At 44.8% G+C, this 17,905-nt stretch overlaps 1 long non-coding RNA gene across 1 annotated transcript; it reads right to left on the bottom strand.

Annotated features, from left to right (window-relative positions):
• Positions 1–2,062: 2,062 nt before the first annotated feature.
• On the bottom strand, positions 2,063–17,144 carry LOC122454555. Its single transcript, XR_006273437.1, has 4 exons — positions 16,985–17,144; positions 9,779–9,850; positions 9,530–9,629; positions 2,063–3,946 (listed from the first exon to the last, which is right to left on the bottom strand). It is a non-coding gene; the product is annotated as an uncharacterized LOC122454555 (long non-coding RNA).
• Positions 17,145–17,905: the final 761 nt, after the last annotated feature.

Genomic DNA, 17,905 nt, shown 5'->3' with positions numbered 1-17,905 from the left:
CTTAAAATAACTTCAAATGGCTTTATAACGCACAGAGTCAGAAAAGAACTTGCTAGAAAGAGACCCCAATCTAACAGAGGTCACGTGGAAGGAGTCTCTGCCTCAGATGTGCGGGATCACTCTGTGTGAAGGGCGAAGGGTATTGTGAACCTTCTGGAGTGACTAGCTGGGGTGGACAGATGTAAACATCCCCCTCCTGAGAAAAAAACTAAGTCCTTCTGTGAGCAACAGCCTTGTCCCTCTGTTCCGCAAAATCCTCATCAAACAACTTCTTTTCATTCCTCTGCTTTGGCCCAGTTGTTTGCAGCTCACATTTTTATTAGGTTTTTTAAATAAACCTGAGATGGCTCCCAATGCAAACAGAAAAAGCCTCGGTTACAGTCCATTTGAAAAACCGCTCACTGGAATAAGGGAAGAGAAAACACATTTTTGTATTTATCTAAAAGCAATGGAGCCTCAAACAGTAGTTAAGATTATAATATTCTTGAGGGAGGCAAAATCCTCAATTCCAATATAAACTATATAATTGGTTATCTCTATACTGTTAAGAAAGTGTTGCTGCTGAATGAGCTAAATATACTCTGGACAGCCAGGATCCTTTACAGAACAGCAATCTGAATGAAGGCAAAGAAGTCATAGAAACAGAACACCACCCCCAGACAGCAACCCCAAGCCGAAGACTGTAAACCTATTAGAAATGTGGGTTGAATGTCTCATCCTCCAGGAGCTTATTAATGACACTGTTGGACTATCAGAGCCTAGATTTTATGAGGCTCAAACTTTAGGACTGACACTCAGACTCAAAAAGGTGAACGTCCAGCCACAATCCCACGGTAGGAGGTAGGAGTCAGGACCAACCCCAACTTCAAGCTAAATTAGGTCAGGAGGGCATGCAAATGCCACCTTATCAAAGCGTTCTTTCCAAAACATTTCTTTATAAAATAACTTCCACCTCTTGAATTTGAAAGTTACAAGCATTCTATCTTGTACATTTTTCCAGAAACTTGGACATTGAATGAATGGAGGTGAATCTGCTTTTCCAGGTAACAGGGGATAGAACAGGAAAAGATGCAGCCGCGTGTTCCTCAAAACATAAAGGCAAGAGGGTCCTGGAGTCCTCTACTTAATTCCTTCTTCCACTATTTTAAAGTTGTACAATCCTTGGCAAGTTACTTAACCTCTCTGAATCTCAGTTATCCTCATCTGAAAAACAGAGGTAGTAATACGTATCATCATGTGTAATCGGCATTACTGTTGAAAGTCTTCAGTGAGATACACCAGGCACGTGGTGAAGGTTCGCTGATTGTCAGCTATTGTTTCTACATTTCATTGATCCCATTCTCCCACATTTTAACGTTTCTTCCATGCATATGACAGTCTGCAGCATCCTGGCATTGTGTCAAGCTTTAACTGCACATCTTACAATCAATTGAGTCTTGGTTTGATGAAACACCGTGTTGTAATTATCAGTACTATTATTACCAAAGAGATCTGACCATAAAACAATAATGAGACTGCTTTCACGGGCTGTGGACACTAAGCAGCCTTATTATTTTAAAACAGCATGGCACAGATTTCCCAACTGGAAGACTCTCCTGAGGGCCTCCATGCTGTGGTAAAGAGGGATGGATGTTGCCTTCTAGCAGTAAGTGACTTGCTATAGATCTGTCTTGTTTTAAGCAGCACAATATCTGAAAATCTGGATTTCTAATTTAAAACTTAACTAGGAGATAATACTTTAAAATAGAGACCTTCATAAAAGTATCATCCATTTAAAGTAGTGTTTCTCAACTTATTTATCATCTCTACCCCTCAAAGAGTCTTTTTAGGTATTTTTGTCCTAATCACTCCCCAATGAAATATTAATACTAAAGACATACTGTATATCTACTTATGTATTATATATCTGTGCTTTGTTCATAAAAAGCTATATAAATGATGCATTAAAAATGATTTTCACCCCCCTTTGAGTGCAGAATTACTCCCCTTGAGAGTGCATGCTTTAGAAACAGATCTTAGAGAGCATTTGAAATACTACATGACAGGACAGTTTTATTTGCACTCAATTTTTACATGACGTGTCAACTCTGAAAAGAAGGAAACCCAAGTAGCATGTTTGATAAAATGTTCACAATGAGGTGTCCACACCATGTTCATTACAGGCCAGTGTCTCTAATTGTCTTTTAGACCATGCTACCTGAGAATTCACCAGGAAAGTGGGACATATATCAGCTGGATTTGCCTCTATAATTAATGAAAACTTGCCTTAAAGTTAGGTTGACATTTTTTGATGTGCATACTTGTTTATCCACCCCGTGACAAGTAGCCATGGATCATGTCACTCATTTATATGATAGTTATTGAAATCATTTCTGCAGTAGCTTCCTGATAATTTTTCTTATCTCACCTTGCTTTGTAGCTGAAATCAGCATCCTGGTTAACCATCTTCCTGAATATTTTCTACAGTTTAGCCCTAAGGGTAGGATTCTCTGCATCCCTAATCTCACTGGTCTTGACCAGGGTGAAGTTCCCTGGGCCCCAAAGGAAGGAATCTGGAAGCAGCAGAAACAACTGCTTCCTGCTTCTCACTTCCAGCTTCCAGTTTTGGTCCAAGCTTCCGGTGCCTCTGCCTGGAGGCAGAGACTTAGTCCAAAGATGGACAGGTGATATTCAGGAAATGAGCTCTGTGGAGCTGGAAATCTTTGCACAGCAGGAGGAAAGAACAGAGGCTAAAGGAAGGGGAGGAATGAGGGGAGAGGGAGCCCCAGCCTCTGTGAAGGCAGCAAAGGGAGGGAGCCAGTGGGGAGAGCCAGGAAGAGAGGTGGTCACCCCACAGGGCAGAACTCTGGCCTGGGGCTGCAGCCCGGGGAGCCCGGATGCCCCAGCCCTTGCTTGGGCCACACCGTTAGTAGCCCTGAAGTAGCCGAGATGACCTGACCCCATCCAGTGACTGCTCAGAAGCAGCCTGCGAGGTCGCCCTGGGAACTGCTCCAACCCAGAGCAGGGTCTCCCAGAGACCCGGAGACTGGGCTCAGGGCAGCGCCTAGACTCCCACCCCACCCCCAGTGCCCAGCAGACAGGCAGCTTAGGTGGCTCATGTCTGAGATGTCATTTAAAAAGGGTAGAACCTCCCACCCCACAAGAGGAGAGTGGGTGCCTAAAATGTTAATTAAAAAAAAAAAAAAAACAGCCTGAGATCATTTTCCCTGAGTTATAGCCCAAGTAGGGGCTCTAGGACTCAATATGACCATCAGCTCTGCCCTGTTGAGCCTCAGGAAAAAGGCCTGAAAAAGCCTTCTCTGCATCCCTGGACTTGAGGGCCTTTGCCCTCCATGGAAGGCAGTATTTGTTCTGATGTGGATCCCATCCCTGGCTGCCTTGTCTGGGCCTGACTGATGTAGGCAGGGCCAGCACTAGCCTCATAGCTCCTCTTTCCTTGTGTGCTGACCTGCCAGGGTCCCTGACCTAGAACTTGCTTGGTGAAGCTGGAGGTCCTCAAGGATGAGAACTGTGGAGGTTACTGAAAAATGCACCATTATTCCTGAAGAGAGGGTCCCAGGCCTGGTAACCCTGACTCTGATTTTCCTCCTAACCATAAATAAATGATAGCCTCTTTTTTCTTGTTTTGATTAGTGGAGCGGATCCAGGATGAAGAGGGCTGAGAGGTGAACAGGGGCATTGCCAAGGAGTTAAAAGGGCAGAGGAACAGGAAACAAAGACCATCTTGCTGGGCTCTGCAATTTCTCCAGGGCTCCGCTCTGCTTCCACCAAGTCTCACAAAATAGAGGTGGTGTCGAGGAGTTCATATCATATCTGAAGTCCAGAATCGTGCCGGGCTGAGTGAAAACATTGGCAGGAACCACTTGTAGTTTTAAGTTGGTTGATTGCATATTTAATTTAATTCCACTATTGGGGTAAGTTCAAAACTCACTTTGCAGGACTCCACCTGACAAACAAAGGGGGATGAGACAGGTGAGCTGGTAGTGACACAGGATGTATCAAGAGACTGTAGGCCTGCTAAGAAAGCAAAAATTAGAAGCTGGAAAGTTGAGCACTGGACAAACTTGGTAGAAGAAGGCTCAGACACACACACACACACATACACCCTCCATTATCCTGTTTTATTTCCATCATTGCAGTTAACACAACCTGAGCACACTTCATGGGTTTACTTGTTTATCACCTGTCAATCCACCGTTAGAATGCCCCCGAGGGCAGGAAACTTATGTGTCTTGTTCAACTACAGGGTACCCAGAATCTAGAAAGCCTGGAGCCAGAGCTCATCACTGTTTGGGAGGCAGGGGAAGGAGGGCTAGCAACTGGGCTCTTGTCCCATGATAGACGTTGAAATCAACCACGCTGAATAGCCCTGCACAAGCTGGTGACGTCAATCTCCTCCATACTCAGCAAGCCAAGTACAAAACCACGAATGTGGGACAATGACCATCTCTAGAATTCTAAGGTTACCTAAAGGGCAATTGTATAAACCAGAGAGAGTGCAGTTCAGTTGCTCAGTGGTGTCCAACTCTTTGCAACCCCATGAACCACAGCGCACCAGGCCTCCCTGTCCATCACTAACTCCTGGAGTTTACCCAAACCCATTTTCATTGAGTCGGTGATGCCATCCAACCATCTTATCCTCTGTCGTCCCCTTCTCCTCCTGCCCCCAATCCCTCCCAGCATCAGGGTCTTTTCCAATGAGTCAACTCTTTGCGTCAGGTGGCCAAAGTATTGGAGTTTCAGCTTCAATATCAGTCCTTCCAATGAACACCCAGGACTGATCTCCTTTAGGATGGACTGGTTGGATCTCCTTGCAGTCCAAGGGACCCTCAAGAGTCTTCTCCAACATCCAGTTCAAAAGCATCAGTTCTTCAGTGCTCAGCTTTCTTTATAGTCCAACTGTTACATCCATACATGACTACTGGAAAAACCATAGCCTTGACTAGACAGACCTTTGTTGACACAGTAATGTCTGCTTTTTAATATGCTGTCTAGGTTGGTCATAACTTTCCTTCCAAGGAGTAAGCGTCTTTTAATTTCATGGCTGCAATCACCATCTGCCATGATTTTGAAGCCCAGAAAAATAAAGTCAGCCACTGTTTCCCCATCTATTTCCCATGAAGTGGTGGGACCAGATGCCATGATCTTAGTTTTCTTAATGGCCAAAGAGAGTAAGATGGTGAGAAGGAGAGTCCTTCCCAGTTCCAGAGGCTGGAAAAAGCCCTGGATAATTCCAGATAATTCCAACCGTGATAAGCCCACTTAAGAGGGGAGTTTGTGGTCGGCACTGTACAGTGAGCTGGAAACCCCAGAAATGGTCCCAACAGTAGGGTTTTGTCCCTGGAATACTGGGGCTCACTTGTCTTGGTTTGTAACTTTGCCCTGGTCAACACAGTGGGAATGCATTGCTTAGGGTGATGTATACATAGAGTCCTGGCCCACATTGTGTGCTTAGCCCATATTCCGATGTACTTACCTGGAAGGAACAGAAGCTGCGTGATCTGTTTTGATGGAACAACAAGCACACTTGGCTGGGAGATGTTTCTTTACTCTGAGCATAATAAGTCAGCTCACTTACAGCAAGACTGTGTGAGCCTAGCTCCAGTCTACAGCGGGACTACACGTTAAGATGCATATCAGCAAACTGGGGGGTCCAAGAGGTGGACTGTGGTCAGAGGACGCTGGGCATGCACCTAAGGAAAGAATAGGGGTGTGGGCCCTGGAAAAATAAGGGCTCAAAAGGGCCTAGAAACCTTATGGAAGCATCTGACAACGAGGAAAGAGTGTAGTCACTCAGGCTACAGAAGGGGGACAAAAAAGTTAGACCAATGAGATAGGGAAGAAAGACCAGCTAAATGCAAAGAGGCTTTGGTAACAATCAGAACATAAAAAAAGCTGAGCACCAAAGAATTGATGCTTTTGAAGTGTGGTGTTGGAGAAGACTCTTGAGGGTCCCTTGGACTGCAAGGAGATCCAACCAATCCATCCTAAAGGAGATCAGTCCTGGGTGTTCATTGGAAGGACTGATATTGAAGCTGAAACTCCAATACTTTGGCCACCTGATGCAAAGAGTTGACTCATTGGAAAAGACCCTGATGCTGGGAAAGATTGAAGGCAGGAGGAGAAGAAGATGACAGAGGATGAGACAGTTGTATGGCATTACTGACTCAATGGACATGACTTCGAGCAAATTCCAGGAGTTGGTGAAAGACAGGGAGGCCTGGTGTGCTGTGGTCCATGGGGTCACAAAGAGTCGGACATGACTGAGTGACTGAACTGAACTGAACTGAGAACTTTATAACAATTAATGTACAATAGAGAAAAGCATGGCTTCTAGAATTATTCTGACCTGGACTGGGGCCCTAACCTGCATCTACTAGTTCTGAAAATGAAAATCGCTCAGTCATGTCCGACTCTTTGTGACCCCATGGACTATACAGTCCATGGAATTCTCCAGACCAGAATACTGGAGTGGGTAGCCTTTCCCTTCTCCTGGGGGTCTTCCCAGCCCAGGGATCAAACCCAGGTCTCCCGCACTGCAGGCGGATTCTTTACCAGCGGAACCACAAGGGAAGCCCTAGTTCTGAGGTCTTGGGCAAATTCCCCAATTTCCTTATGCCTCAGTCTTATCATCTCTAAATTAGGAGACATGACAGCAATTTTTTCAAAGTTTGCTATGAAAGTTAAAATTGAATAATGCATGTAAGACACTTTGCACAGATAATAAGTGCCCATAAACATAGCCATGATCATGTTATTATTGTGGAAGATTCAGGACATACTGTCTATTATGGGCTATAGCCACCCAGCAACCCATGGTTTCTCAACACCTCATTATTGACTGTTGAGGCAGGGCGCTTCTGGAGGAAGTGAAGGGTAAAACTCCAAAGTCTGGAAAAAAGCAAAAGCTGGATCCGTTACCATTCAAAGTATTTAATGGGTTGAATTGTATCCTCCAAAAAAACATGTTAGAGTTCTGACCCCAGTACCTCAGACCATGACTGTATGTGGAGAGAGGGTCTTAAAGGCTATAATCAAATTAAAATGAGGTCATTAGGGTGGGTCCCAATCCAATAAGATGGGTGTCCCTATAAAAAGGGGACATTTGGACACACACGGGGCAAGACCCTGTGAGGAGACACGGAGAAGACGGCTGTCTACCCTCTGAGGAGAGACTCTTGAAACCAGGTTCTGCCTCCCAGCCTCAGAAGGAACCAGTCTGCAGGCATCTTGAGCCTGGACTGCTGGCCTTCAGGGCTACAAGCAAATAAACATCTCTGGTTTAAGCCCGTGAGTCCATAGGGTACGTTGTTATAGAATGTGTGCTCAGTCGCTCAGCCGTGTCTGATTCTTTGCGAGCCCTTGGACTGTGGCCCGCCTGACTCTTCTATGCATGGGCAAGAATAGTGGAGTGGGTTGCTGTTTTCTACTGCAGGGGAATCTTCCCAACCCAGGGATCGAACTCGCGTCTCCTGTTTCTCCTGCACTGGCAGGTGGATTCTTTTCCACTCCGCCACCTGGGAAGCCTGATAACAGCAGCACAAACTAAAACAGGTCACCACTCACCAAACACATGTGGCCACTTGGTGGTGGGTGGAGATGGTGATGGACAAATTTCCATCTGTCATAAATACAGATGCCACACCAGTGACTGGTTCAACTAGGTCAGGACAGGACCCCAAATCTGCATTTAAAAATCACCCCCAAGGTACAGCAAGGGATGGCTGGTTTAAAGGCACTGGAAAGACAAGCTCTAGAGGACTCTTCAGCTCTGCTAACCATCCACATGAAGCAAACACGGGAATGAAGGTGTGTGTGTCTGCGTGTGTATCCGTGTGTCCAGGTCTGTGTGTTTTCTAAGCATGTACCCATGTTCAGAAAATAGCTTCAAGATTCTGCAGATGAGAATGAAAGAAGAAAAGCAAAGCGAACAAGTTGAGTTGATTTGTCTTTTCCAGAAGCAGCTTATCTTGGGCCAAGCAGCCCTGGCAGCCGAGCCCTGCCCCCGCCCCCTCACAGCTCTGGCTGACAGCCACCCAGGCAGCTGCCAGGGGTCCAAGGGGCAGCGGGGTGAGCGGATCCAGCTGGGGTGATGCTGGGGCAGCTGCAGCTGCCCAGGACCCGCTGCGCACAGCTCCTCTGCCGAGCGCAGGTGCTAGAAGCTGCCCAGCACGACAGCTGTTCCACCAAGTGAACATGGGTCAAAGCGGGAACGTCCGCAAAGTCCAAACCTGTATCCGTGATGTGCCATCGTTTGATTTTCAAAGAAAGAAATAGCAGCAGCTCAATACAAAGTAGGCATTTTTCTGGCATCTTCTTTTGTATAAATATTAGCCAGTTCATATGTATAAGACCATTTTCCTTCAGGAGCTAAGATATTAGGTCTGTGCGTGAAGATAGCTGAAGACCCAGCACACCATGCAAACCGATGAGAGGACAGAGAGACCCAGCATGTGTTTGAAAATAGGTAGGGGTGTCTGAGCTCATGTCAAATTAACAATCTGCTTCTAAAGGGGGATAACTTATTAATAGCTGCATAATATTCTCCAATTGTATTTAACTTAAGTAAAGCAGACTGAACAAGTTCTATCAAGCTGAAAGCTATACCGTTCCCTCATTCTGGGTTTTTTTTTTTTTTTTTTTCTCTCCCATGTAATGGTTATCTATAGCTGCATAACAAATTGCCCCCAAAATGTAGCTACTTGTCAACAGATGACTGTATAAAGAAGATGTGGTACCTACATATAAGAGAATATTAGCCATAAAAAAAGCACAAAATAATGCTATTTGCAGCAATGTGGACAGACCTAGAGATGATCATACTAAGTGAAGTTTGTCCGACAGAGAAAGATAATATCATACAATATCCTCATATGTGGAATCTAATTTTTTAATGATACAAATGAATTTACTTACAAAACAGAAATAAGCTCATAGATCTTTAAAACAAACTTATGGTTACCGAAGATGAAACATGGGAAGGAGGGATAAATTAGAAGCTGGGGATTAACACACACACACTACTATATATAAAATAGATAACTAACAAGAACCTACTGTATAGCACTTGGGAAATCTGCTCAATATTCTGTAATGACCTATATAGGAAGAGAATCTTTGCTTGCTTGTAACAGACTACCCCTTGTAGCTTTTTACATTTAAGAAAAAAGCTCACAGGCTGATAAACCAGAGACAAACAGACCAGATTACTGGGCTACCTGACAGCAGCTCTGTTTTGAAAAAAGGCAAGAAAAAGAAGAAAGCAAGACTCTCACTACTTTGTGCCTCACCATATACCCCGGACTGCGAGCTCCACCTTTATGATCCCCCCCAATTGCCCATGTTGGGGGTGGGGCACAGTTCTTGAGATGATAGCCTGCCGTGTCTTCCCCCTATGACTGGCAGAGGAATAAAGCCATCTTTCATTCCCTCCAAACTCTGTCTCTGTATTTCTATTCAGCATCGGTTACAGGGAGCCAAGACTTTGGTGACATCGGCAGAGCTAAAACAGGAAAGCAGCATCCTTTACCTGATTTCATGTCATAAAGAAGCCAGTCTGTGCCTAACCCTGTGATGTCGTCTCTCTTGGAGGCATTAAGTGGTGCAGTTGACAGGGGTGGGCAAACTTCCTGCAAAGAGTCAGACAGTAAATTTTTTTGGCTTTAAAGGCTATACAACCTCTGTCCCAGCTATTCCACCTTACCATGAGAGCACAAAAACAGCATTAAGTAATATGTAAAAGAGAGGCATAGCTGTGTTCCAATAAAACTTTACTTACCCAACAGGCATCAGGCAAAATTTTGTTCACAGGTGTAGTCAGCCAAACCTTCAGTTGAGAATAGCCTATATTCTATTTGGGAATAAAATAAAAATTAGCAGTAAATGTACAGTAGTGCTAGTATGTTCCTATTTCTAACAAAGGCATTTTGGTCACATGTATAAAGTGCTTCATCACAAACAGATGCAAATCATATTGAGTCAGTAAGGATAGTCACCATCCAAGTAGAGGACATATAACTGGGGAATTGTCTGGTTGTTTTTCAAGTTGTGTGACAGTTGAATCAATGGGGTGAGCATGGGAAGACCTGAAATTACCTGATATTTTCCCTTTGCCATTCTAATAATGAATTGCTACCAAGTCAACTAGAAGAGGAGTACTATTTATTTATTTTAGTTAATGATATAACAGAAAAACATCATGCTGACCATGAAAATCCCATGTGTTTGGGGGATACAGATGAAAGAAAAAGCACATGATGGTAATTATTAAACCTAAAGTGAAGACAGAGGAAGAAGTTTGGTCATGGAGATCCTTCGAGTCTGAGCACCTGGAAACAGGAGTCAGGGCATTATCACCAGATCAAGAAAGTGTGATGGGACCTTTCTGTTAGGGGGACCACTGACCCAAACTGCCCACCATGGCCAGGCACAATAGTAACCACTTACATCAGTTATGTTACAATAGGATGTCCTGGTAAGGAACATGGAGCCAACAAGCTACCACCAACTGGAAGAATTTGGGAAAAGTTAAGAGTAGAGAGGCGGAGAATGTAATGGCAGCCCACTCCAGTGTTCTTGCCTGGAAAATCCCATGGGCAGAGGAGCCTGGTGGGCTGTAGTCCATGGGGTCGCGAAGAGTCAGACATGACTGAGCGACTTCACTTTCACTTTTTACTTTCATGCATTGGAGAAGGAAATGGCAACCCACCCCAGTGTTCTTGCCTGGAGAATCCCAGGGATGGCGGAGTCTGATGGGCTGCCATCTATGGGGTCACACAGAGTCGGACACGACTGAAGCGACTTAGCAGCAGCAGCAGCAAGAGTAGAGAGGAGATTTCAGTCTGTGGTCCTACCAACCTCCAGAATCCTTCTTGCTGGAATCCATTTGACTGAGTGATGCATGTGCCACCAGGAAGGACCCTGAGTCAGAGTGACTGGTCAGAGACAACCAGGAAACTAAACAATTACCATGAAGCCTGAGACTGTGAACCATGTGGCAGACCAGTCCTCCTGGGTTCCCCAACACTACTACTCTCCACTTCGGTGTTCCTTCTCAGTGAACTCTCTTGCTTTGTCAGCGTGTGTTAGCTCCTTGGAAAATTCATTTTTGAGCATTAGATAAGAGCTGGCTTCCACGGTGGCTCCGACAGCAAAGAATTTGCCTGCAAACACTTGCTCCTTGGAAGGAAAGCTATGACAAACCTAGACAGCATACTAAAAAGCCGAAACATCATTTTGCTGGCAAAGGTCCATATCAGTTCAGTTCAGCTGCTCAGTTGTATCTGACTCTTTGCCACCCCATGGACTGCAGCATGCCGGGCCTCCCTATCCATCACCAACTCCTGGAACCTGCTCAAACTCATGTCCATCGAGTCGGTGATGGCACCCAACCATCTAATCCTCTATCATCCTCTTCTCCTCCTGGCCTCAATCTTTCCCAGGATCAGGGTCTTTTCCAGTGAGTCAGTTTTTCACATCAGGAGGCCAAAGTATTGGAGTTTCAGTATCAGCACCAGTCCTTCCAATGAATATTCAGGACTGATCTCCTTTAGGATGGACTGGTTGGGTCTCCTTGCTGTCCAAGGGACTCTCGATTCCAAAGGACTCTCAAGAGCCTTCTCCAACACCACAGTTCAAAAGCATCAATTCCTCAGCACTCAGTTTTCTTTATAGTCCAACTCTCATACCCATACATGACTACTGGAAAAGCCATAGCTTTGACTAGATGGACCTTTGTAGGCAAAGCAATGTCTCTGCTTTTTAATATACTGTCTAGGTTGGTCATAGCTTTTCTTCCAAGGAGCAAGAGTCTTTCAATTTCATGGCTGCAGTCACCATCTGCAGTGATTTTGGAGCCCAAGAAAATAAAGTGTGTCACTGTTTCTATTGTTTCCCCATCTATTTGCCATGAAGTGATGGGACCAGATGCTATGATCTTTGTTTTTTGAATGTTGAGTTTTAAGCCAACTTTTTCACTCTCCTCTTTCACTTTCATCAAGAGGCTCTTTAGTTCTTCTTCACATTTGGCCGTAAGGGTGGTGTTATCTGAATATCTGAGGTTATTGGTATTTCTCCTGGAAATCTTGATTCCAACTTGTGCTTCACCCAACCCGGCATTTCACGTGATGTACTCTGCATATAAGTTGAATAAAAAGGGTGACAGTATACAGACTTGATGTACTCCTTTCCCAATTTGGAACCAGTCTGTTGTTCCATGTTCAGTTCTAACTGTTGCTTCTTGACCTGCATACAGATTTCTCAGGAGGCAGGTAAGGTGGTCTGATATTCCCATCCCTTGAAGAATTTTCCATAGTTTATTGTGATCCAGAGTGTCAAAGGCTTTGGCGTAGCCAATAAAACAGAATTAGATGTTTTTCTGGAACTCTCTTGCTTTATTGATGATCCAGTGGATGTTGGCAATTTGATTTCTGGGTCCTTTGCCTTTTCTAAATCCAGCTTGAACATCTGGAAGTTCATGGTTCATGTACTACTGAAGCCTGGCTTGGAGAATTTTGAGCATTACTCTCCTGGTGTGTGAGATGAGTGCAATTGTGTGGTAGTTTGAACACTCTTTGGCATTGTCTTTCCTTGGCATTGTAATGAAAACTGACCTTTTCCAGCCACTTCTGAGTTTTCCAAATTGCTGGCATATTGAATGCAGCACTTTCACAGCATCATATTTTAGGATTTGAAATAGCTCTACTGGAATTCCATCATCTCCTCTAGCTTTGTTGGTAGTGATGCTTCCTAAGGCCCCTGACTTCCATATGTTCAAAGCTATGGTATTTTCAGTAGTCATGTACAGATGTGAGAGTTGGTTCATAAAAAAGGCTGAGCACAGAACAAATGATGCTTTTGAATCACAGTGCTGGAGAAGATTCTTGAGAGCCCCTTGGACTGCAAGGAGATCAGACCAGTCAATACAGGTCTGGAAAGGAAAATCAACCCTGAATACTCATGGGAAGAACTTCTGCTGAAGCTGAAGTTCTAATACTTTCCACCTGATACAAAGAGCCAACTCAGTGAAAAGATCCTGGTTCTGGAAAAGATTGAAAGCAGAAGGAGAAGGGGGAGACAGAGAATGAGATGGTTGGAAGGCATTACCAACTCAATGGGCATGAGTTTGAGCAAACTGAGGGAGATGATAGTGAAGGACAAGGAAGCCTGGCATGCTGCAGTCCAAGGGTTTGCAAAGAGTTAGACACAACTTAGCAACTAAACAACAGCAATAGATAAGAGCCACTCTTGGACCCTGGAAGGGGCCCTCCTTCTTGCAAAGTTTTCACTCATCATTCATCTACATAACCAGGGAAATATTCCAAACAATGGACTAAAGGCTTCCAGTGCTCACTTCCATTTCCTCATTTAGACTGCACTTTGGAAATCCCAAACATTGAAACTCAGCATGCCAAGAGGCAGGGATTTTTTTTCCTTTAAAAGAGGGTAATAGTGGTTAAGAGTCAGCAGCCTCAGGGGCAGCATCAATCTTACCCAGGGCAAGAAGGGCGCAGCCATTGCCTTCCCTTTCTTGTGCCCTTACATTGTTGCTTTTGTTCAGTTCTCAGTCATGTCTGACTCTTTGCCTTCACATGGGAACCTGTAATGAGACTCATTCACAGCCTCCTGGGACAATACGCGGAGTTGTTTGTAGTCACGGAGCACTAATACACATAATCAATCAATGTCGTCTCCTCAACTGTGATCAAAAACTACAGAGATTTAACTTTTAAAAGGGACACTGATGTGATGTTCATAAATCAGTGAGCTAAACATTAGCCCTCCTAAGTGTCATAAAATCAGTTAATGATCCTTTCTGCGGTGAATACAGTTCTTAATCAGTAATGCCATTACTGTATGTGATGGCTCCCTTAAAATGCTTCAGCCAGTGCATCTCAACATGCAACATTCACTTTCTTAGTAATCATGTGAAAAAATAAGGGTATATCAGGAATTCGAAGACTGCTTTGAGATTTCGACTTCCTAGTAGGTCCTGAAAAATTATAGGAAGAAAAAAAGTCAAATGTTTGATGGTTCTCAAACTTTAGCATGAATGGGAATCAACTGGAAGGCTTGCTAACAATACAGGTTGCTGGGCCCCACCCCAGAGTTTCTGACTGAGTAGCTCTAGGGTTGAGAGACAGTTTCCATTTTTGCAAGGTCTCAGGTAATGCAGGTGCTGCTGGTCCGGGGACCACACTTTGAGAACTGTCAACTGAAATGAATTGCACAAGCTAAAAATTAGAAGATGAGCATTCTGCATCTCTGAGTGTTTGGAGACCTCCCTTCTCTTCCTTTCAGTAAGCTTCCTTATTTCCTTTCCATTTATCTACTAGTCAAAACCCCACTCACTGGCTGGTGGTGGAGACATTAACTAAAGTGGTGGTTAGGGACGATACAGATAAGAGGATGAACAGGAAGGACGTGAAGGCAGACCTCTGAGAATCTGGGCACATGAAGGGTGAGACTGGGGGGCTGGGACAGAACCCAAGAAACTTCATGGAGCTGGGGACATGGATTTCCAAGGGAAAGAAGCTCCTGTTGTACAGAGTTAAATTCCATGAGTTTGGGGGTGTCTGAGTGCTTGTGAGCGAGGTACTAGAATTCAATAGTACAGAAGAGCAGGCGAGACTGTCACCTGGAAAAACCAGGGGTCAGCAAAGTGAAAAGCCCCCAGACTAACACAACCTGTTGACTTGAAAAGATCCACAACCTAAAAGTTGAGAATTGCCTTTTATTTGACAGATACAACTGAGGACATAGGCCTGGGAGGCAACCTCTCAGACAGCTCTGAGTGATTGCTCTGGGAAGATAAGGGAGGAGCCAGGAAACAAAGGGAGATTTGCAACAGAGGCCAGGTAGTCGGAATGTCAAAACGTTACTATTAAACAAAGAAAACCAGACATCTCAAGTTAATGAATTTAGCACTTCTCAGTCAGAAAACTAAGATCATGGCATCCGGTCTCATCTCTTCATGGCAAATAAATGGGGGAACAGTGGAAACAGTGTCAGACTTTATTTTGGGGGGCTCCAAAACCACTGTAGATGGTGATTGCAGCCATGAAATTAAAAGATGCTTACTCCTTGGAAGGAAAGTTATGACCAACCTAGACAGCATATTAATAATGCAGAAACATTACTTTGTCAACAAAGGTCTGTCTAGTCAAGGCTATGGTTTTTCCAGTAGTCATGTATGGATGTAACAGTTGGACTATAAAGAAAGCTGAGCGCCGAAGAATTAATTGATGCTTTTGAATTGTAGTGTTGGAGAAGACTCTTGAGAGTCCCTTGGACTGCGAGGAAATCCAACCAGTCCCTCCTAAAGGAAATCAGTCCTGGGTGTTCTTTGGAAGGACTGATGTTGAAGCTGAAACTCCAATACTTTGGCCACCTGATACGAAGGGCTGACTCATTTGAAAAGGCCCTGATACTGGGAAAGATTGAGGGCAGGAGGAGAAGGGGGACGACAGAGGATGAGATGGCTGGATGGCATCACCGACACAATGGACATGAGTTTGGGTAAACTCTGGGAGTTTGTGATGGATAGGGAGGCCTGGTGTGCTATGGTTCATGGGGTCGCAAAGAGTCAGACACGACTGAGTGACTGCTGAACTGAGCTGATCTGTGTATGGAAAGATGCAAGAGTCTGGGCTCACTGAAATCATTCCTTTGATCTGCCCTCAAATAGCTGGGGCCAGTATCCTCTTCTTTCCCACCCAGATGCCCTCAGGGTGCACAGCTGGGGGTGGCTGCCATCCGGAGGCAGCCTGCTTGGCTCCATCCTGAGCGCCCTCGGGGCTTGCCACTGGGGGCAGCTGTGGTGGCTTGAAGGCTGCAACTTCCTTTGTTTACTGACGGCAGGCAACATTTTTCATGCACAGACCCATTATTCCGAAGGAGTCTGTAAACTTTCTATGAAGGCTCAAATAATAAAATTTAGGCTCTGCAGCCAGCTTCATATCTGTTGTATCTCCTCAACTCCACCACTGCAGCATATGGCTAGTAACCATAGACAATACACAGATGAATGCACATGGCTGAGTGTCTATAAAACTATTTAAAACCAGAGGCAGGCTGGACTTGGTTCATGGGCTGCAGTGTGCCCATCCCTGCCCCAGAGGAGGAAGGACTCTCACCACCAGACCCACCCTGGCTCTCAGTGTCTGAGTCACACCTGAAAGTGATAAATCCCTCCACACCCACAGTTTCTGCCTGAAGGGTCTTGCTTGACCGTAACAGGGAACCAGAAACACCGCTGACACCTGGATTTTATCTTTTAAAATGTGTCCCAGAGGAACTCTTTGTTCAGTACACCTGCACAAACAACACAGCATGTTAACATCTCAAAGCTTCAGGATCTGGGAAGTTGACTGGGGTTTCAGCTGGTTTAGAGGAGAATACCAGAAGCTGACCTCTGTCACTTGTCACCTTGCACCCTTTCAGCCTCCAGTCATCCAGAATATAAGCTCTAAAAAAGCTGAGAAAAGTGAAAGGGAAAGTCGCTCGGTCGTGTCCAACTCTTTGAGACCCCATGGACTATACAGTCATGGAATTCTCCAGGCCAGAATACTGGAGTGGGTAGCCTTTGCCTTCTCCAGGGGATCTTCCCAACCCAGGGATCAAACCCAGGTCTCCCACATTGCAGGTGGATTCTTTACCAGATGACCTACAAGGGAAGCCCCCCAAAAGCTGAGAACTTATTTTCAATTTCTAGAAAAGTGCTCGGCATGGAGTAGGTCCTCAAAGGTGCCTGCTGAATTAAATAAAGTCTATAAAATCAGTAAACCCCTTTCTAGTCTTGAGATTTCTAGGTTTGTCCTCAGAGTCTGGTAAGGAACTGTGCCTCCCTCCTCCTGCCCTTATAACCCTGGGATAGTAGTGAAACCACACAACTCAGATAGGACTCAAACCCAGCCAAAACCCAGACTGGGACCTGAACCCACAGGCTGCGATGCAAATCCACCATCTTTTAATTAAGATCACACACCTGGTCTCAGGACTTAATGAAGCTTAGTTTTTGTTTTTGCTGTTGTAGCTGTTGTTGTTTTTGTTTCAGCACAGAAGGAATTTGGTGAGAGGCAATGTGATAGGTACACGGGTTCACATAATGAGATAACACATTCCATAGATAGAATGTGGTCCTTCTCAAAAGGGAAAGAGTGATCCTGGGAGAAACACACTCTGCAGACGGAGTGTGGGCCATTTCAGAAGGCAGGAGGCTCTGAAATACCATGTGGTTAGTTTTTATGGGCTGGGTAATTTCATAAAGTAATGAATGGGAGGATGATTCCAACTATTTTCAGGGAGGGGCAGGGATTTTCAGGAATTGGGCCACCACCCATTCTTTGGCCTTTTATGTTTGGCTTTGAAACTGTCATGGCACTGGTGGGCATGTCATTAGATGTTAATATATTATAACAAAGGTTTGTTGTTATTTTTCAGTTTCGGGTCCAACTCTGTGACCCCATGGGCTGTAGCATGCCAGGCTCCTCTGTCTTCCACTATCTCTCAGAGTTTGCTCAGATTCTTGTCCACTGAGTCAGTGACGCTATCTAACCATCTGATCTCTGCTCTCTGCTTCTCCTCCTTCTCTCAGTCTTTCCCAGCATCAGGGTCTTTTCCAATGAGTCAGTTCTTCACATCAGGTGGCCAAAGGATTGAAGCTTCAGTTTCAGCATCAGTCCTTCCAATGAATATTCAGGGTAATTCCCTTTAGGATTGACTGGTTTGATCTCTTTGTCCAAAGGATATAGGTTATTGGAAGTCAAATCTTTCACCGTCTTGGACCTTGTTGGTTCTAACCAGTGTATATCATGTCCCTAACAGCAATGTCATCCTTTTAAAGGTTATGCCTTGCCTTCTTCCCTTCTGGTTCAGTAGGAAGGACAGGGCTTCCAGGAAGGAGACT

The sequence above is a fragment of the Cervus canadensis genome, chromosome 16 (genome assembly GCF_019320065.1).
Source record: "Cervus canadensis isolate Bull #8, Minnesota chromosome 16, ASM1932006v1, whole genome shotgun sequence".
NCBI lineage: Eukaryota > Metazoa > Chordata > Mammalia > Artiodactyla > Cervidae > Cervus > Cervus canadensis.
Note: the sequence above shows the minus strand (reverse complement) of the source record. Positions and strands in the feature narration are given on the sequence as shown.